Here is a 5,570-nt window from a genome sequence, read left to right on the forward strand (position 1 = left end):
GAGTCTGGATGCTCCGAACGTATTCTTCCGTAAAGGTGATCACGTCGTCTGGGCGCGGCCTTTTCGTCGGCTCCCCTCCCGCAGACGTCCCCGGGCCCAGCCGCTTGGAGATCATGTTGATGACTCCGGCCGTCGGCTGATTGTTCGTCGCTTCTTCAGTCGGCTGGGGTCGTCGATCGGCAACTGGTTGGGTCGGCGGACCCTTCCGAAATTTGCCGAGATACCCCCGGCGGATGAGAGCTTCGATCTCATCCTTCAGCTGGATGCACTGCTCGGTGTTGTGGCCGTGGCCTCGGTGAAATCGGCAGTACTTCCGACGGTCGAGGCCTTTTGCCTTCAAAGGTGGAGGCCGTCGCAGGTATTCTTCCCCCTCGATCTCCATTAGAATCTGTGCACGAGGAGCGGAGAGAGGAGTGTAGGAGTCATACCTGGGGCGTGCCGGCCTCGGAGTTTGTTGACGGGGTGATTTTGGGTTCGTCGGGGCGGCGAGACCCGACTATCGGTCGGGGGCCTGCTGGGTTCGGCGGGCTCCCGACCTTTCCTCCGCTTCTCTTTCGGGCCTCTGAGCTTGGCCAAGCGTCGGTCGGACGCTCCTTCGTCCGCGCGCATATACTTGTATGCGCACTCCAGTAGCTCGGCGTATGTCCGGGGGAGGGTCTTGTCCAGAGAGTAGGTGAATCGGGACGCCCTCAGGCTCCGTTTCATGACTGAGATAGCCATGTCTTCGTTGAGGTCCCGGACCTCAAGCATGGCCGCGTTGAATCGCGCCACGAAGTATCGGAGCGTCTCATTTTCCCCTGTTTGAGGAGAAACAATATTGTTCAAGAATCAAAGGAGTGTATCGAAAAATACGTCTTTGTATTGAAAGATACATCACCATATCAAAATTTATTAATAAATTTTATTTTTTTTATTTCAGGATGCTGGACATCCAACTCTTATCCATTAGCTACTGGAGGGAGCAGGAGGATGAGGAGGAGGACGACGAGAAGAATTTGGGCTGATTTTTTTTGTTTTGATGTATTATATTTTTTTGATACTACTTATAAAATTATATAATTTATATTTTTAATATAATATAATTAATTTTTTATTTGTGATTGTTATATTATTTTTGGATTTTAATTATAACAGATGTTGGGAACCATAATTGATTATGATTAATTAAAATAGATTTTAAAAAATATTATGATAGATTTAAAAAAAATAAAATTAACTATTACCAATGATATTGCGATGGCTTTAGCCATTGCTAATAATAAAATATTATTATAAATTATTAAAAAAAATATAATTCACTATTAGCAATGGCATTAGCGATAAAAAAGCCGTCGCTAATTAATTTTATTTTTTTTAAATTTTATTTAAAAATAAAAAAATAGTGACAGAATTTAGCCGTCACTAATATTCTTATTATCGATGGCTAAAAATTCTATCGCTAATAGTGGCAATTCATGACTAAGATTTTTTTGACTATCAATTAGTGAAGAGAAGTCATCACTAATAGTATTAGCAATGACAAATTGATTATTAGCGATGGCAATTAGCCGTCGCTAATAGTCGATTTTTTTCTAGTGTTATCGACAGCCTTCACTCGACTCATCCATGGATGAAGAGCACCAAGTGGCCATATCAAGGGATCCCTGAAGGGTTAGCCCCTTCATCATCGGCTGCGGCCTTCGCTCGACTCATCGATGGATGAGGAGTACCAGATGGCCATATAAAAAGATCCTTAGAGTGTTAGCCCTGTCATCATCATCCTCGACCTCCTCTCAACTCATCCGAGGAGCTCCAAGTGGCTATGTAAAGTGGTCTCCGAAGGGTTAATCTCATCGTCATTGTCGGCCTCTGCTCGACTCGTGTGTGGATGAGGAGTGCCAAGTGACCATGTGGAGAAATTTCTAAAGAATTAGTCCCATCATCATCATCCTCGACCTCCGCTCAATCATCTAGGGATGAGAAGCACCACATGGCTATATGGAGGGATCTCCGGAGGGTTAGCCCTATTATTGTCGTCCTCAGCCTTTGCTCGATTCATCCGAGAATGAGGAGCACAGGTGGTCATGTGGAGGGGTTCTCAGAGGATTAGCTACTTATCATCATTCTTGACCTCCACTCGACTTGTGTGATGATGAGAAGTTCTAGATGGTCATGTGGAGGGGTCTCTGGAAGGTTTGCTTCATTATCGTCATCCTCAGCCTCTGCTCAACTTATCCGAGGAGGGCCAGGTGGCTATATAGAGGGATCCCCAGAGGGTTAGCCTCATCATTGGTGGTGGCAGTCTTCGCTTGACTCATCCATGGATGAGAAGCACCAGATAGCTATGTGGAGGGAGCCTTGGAGGTTAATCCCATCATCATCGTCCTCAGCCTCCACTCAACTCTTCGAGGATGAAGAGTGTCAGGTGACCATATGAAAGGGTCCCTAAAGGGTTAGCCCCATCGTCACCATCCTCAACCTCCACTTGACTCATCCCAGGATGACGAGCATCAGATGGCCATGTGAAGGAGTTTCGAAAGTATTAGCCCATCGTTATCATTCTCAGCCTTTGCTCGACTCGTTCATGAATGAGGAGCAGTACCAGATGGTCATATGGAAGGGTGAGGCTCGGCTCGATTGTCTCAAGCTTAAATTTTGATTGCTTCCAATGATTTCATTTGTGTTAGATATGGTCGAGTTTAGTTGGACTTTTCACTTGGTCGCTTTAATAGGAAACCTATACAAAAGCTCAATTTTTATTGATGTAATAAATGGATATACAACTTACTGATAAAGTATCCTCAAGTCTTTGGCATCCCATATTCGAGGAATGGAGGTTCTATCGAAGCCTTCAATTTACTATTATCATTGATATGACAATAGCATCATCATGGAGAGTTTTGAGCTCCTCGAAAATCAACAACATCTCTCATACGCTCTCTCCACCTCTTTTGCTCAGTCTTCTACCTTTCTACCACCTATGAAGTTGAAGATCATGTTAATGATACCAGCCATTGGTCGGTCATCTTTCTCCTCGTCATTCTAGTGACTCTCATTCTGGACCTCACTGAGGCGATGCTCGATGTCCCAAACTTTTCACTCGAGATCTTCATCTCGGTGGGCTTTTTTAGTTCATGGTTTAACCTAGAGCCGAGCCTCTATCAGAGGAGATGAGAGGTCGTCATCGTTGGGCTTCTTCCCTTAAGCTTGGGTAGGAAGGTGACTGGTGGAGAGCAGAAGCAGGAGTGGAGTGGAGGGCTCGTCAGGGGGCTAATCCTGAGCTTTGGTACAAGATCGGCAACTGTTCCGAGAAGGAGCCATCTGAGGTTCCGACTTCGAGGGGGAATGCCGCTCCGTTGCCTACTAGAGCCGCTACATGACGTTGGGCAATGCCTAGATATGCTGGATCAGGACATTGAATGACTACAGATCCATCGTAATAGGAGGAGGCAATGGAGTTATACATTCTTGTTCTTGCCATCTTCTTTTTCTCTTTTAGGGGGCTTGGCCCTTCCTGTAGCACCAATCTATTGTTGGAAGACTTTGGACTAAAGTAGATGCGACTGAGAACGAGAGTCATTTGAGGATCACAGCGCCAAAGGGGAACCTATAAGATAAGTCCACACTTGTTGAAATTTTTCTGGTGGAGACCCTCCGATGCTTAAATTAGTAGAAGATTGAGAATAATGGAGAAAAAAGAAGTGGGAAAACAAGTGCACCAAGATATTCTATGAAGTTGAGGTTATCTAAGGATCCCTTTGCTATCTTTTTATATATAGGTGAAGCAATAGGCTATTACGTCGGAGTCCGGCAGCCTATTTGGCCCTAATCTCTAGGTTGCTAGAGCTCAATCTGACAGACTGTTAGGATAGAGAATCCACTCACTAACTCGTGAATTAGGATTATAAATTGTACCCATATTTTGAAAGTTGTTGGAAGATTCTAAGAATTGTCCATGTGGTTAAGAAGGCTGGCGGTTTGAGGTCGATGCAAAGTCGAGTTTTTGTCTTGAATGTGTCAATGCCCATATAGTTCATTGAGCCTCGTTTCCTATCGTTGATCGGATCATGACCTTGAAGTCTGTAATTGTTCGAGCCAAAATTTGAGTAGAAATTAATGGCATGACATCATGCAGTTTTGGCTTCTTAGCTCTTCATGATAGCTTTGATGACTCATCGATGAATGCTCGATCATAATCTGAGGGAAAGGCCGGGTTGAAAAATGGATAACCTCTATAATAACAAATATGTTTGGATGTTCATAAGTGATCTTTACATCAAGAAGCAACCTCTGCACTCAGTCACACAAAATGTTTCATGTCTATAATATTTCATGTACATCATGGTGTGCATCGCTTTTTGTTTCTTTCTTGATCGGTGGTGAGCATGTATGTTGTTACGGCCAATCGTCTCGTCGTCCGACGCCGAGAAACGTGCACCTGCAAAATGAGAAGTCCACACTGACCGGAGGCGGCTCCGACGGAGACCCTCGACGGTCAAGTCAGAGAGGTGACTGGGCAACAGTGATAATAAAGACAGAGAGCTCAATCGGGAGAGAGGAAGAGAGGAGCGAGCCTGTGGTTTTGGAGTCGAGAAGTGAGGGGAGCCGATCCCTTGCACTGTTGCCTTCCCCGATTTATATGTGGAGCACGGTATGGCGCCGTCATTAATGGCGCAGACAAGTGAGGAATTGTCAACTCACTGTAGATTGTCAGAGTCGCCGTGAAAGTGTCATGTCACCGTGGGCTGTCAAATCACCAGGGTTGACAATGCCTCGGCAGGACAATGCCCCTAGATGGCCGTGCTGCATGTTGCTGTCAGAACTGACAAGGTCTGGCGGTTGTATGGCGATCAGAGGAGTCGACGACCCTAGGTCGTGGCCAGCTGAGTGGCGTCGGGCTCCTCCGTTGGTCGGCGAGTTTTACGTGAGTCGGCCATCAGACCTCCGGGTTCAGTCAGTCGGAAAAGGTGTGCCCGACATATCCTCAGTCGGTCGTGAGCCGATGATTGGCCGGTGATGGCGTCAGTCGGTTGGTCCGACTGTCAATCGATGGTCGGTCCTTCGGTCGTAATCGGTCGGTCGATCCCTCTGACCATTGGTTGGTCGATCGATGGGTATTCTCCAACACATGTGATACATATATAGTACTAGATTCTTTCTACGTACGTGCAAAGTGAATAATCTTTCTCAATGAATCATTCACCAGTCCAATTACAATTCCACGAACGCTGATATAAAATTTACGGACGTGGGCAACATGAAGACATCTTATATAAAATATTATTTAATATATATCTATTTGATATCTTTTGCTTTTTCTAAAAAAAAATTAAATTACATTATTTTATTTTATTTTATTTCTGCACTTTCTGCAGACTGTACGAGGCAACAGCAAACTCAAAAGCCCAAGGTCAGGTTAGTACGGGCAATTACAACAAACAACTCACTATCAATGGGTCCTAGGTGAGACTCTCGCATGAAAGAATGATTGGTCTTCTTGAACGATATTAATCAATGGATCATATTTTGCATAGATCTCAAAATCGCATGAATCATTGCTTTTATTTTTGATAAAACCATTGCTTTTATTT

This window comes from Elaeis guineensis, chromosome 2 (genome assembly GCF_000442705.2).
Source record: "Elaeis guineensis isolate ETL-2024a chromosome 2, EG11, whole genome shotgun sequence".
In the NCBI taxonomy this organism is placed as follows: Eukaryota; Viridiplantae; Streptophyta; class Magnoliopsida; order Arecales; family Arecaceae; genus Elaeis; species Elaeis guineensis.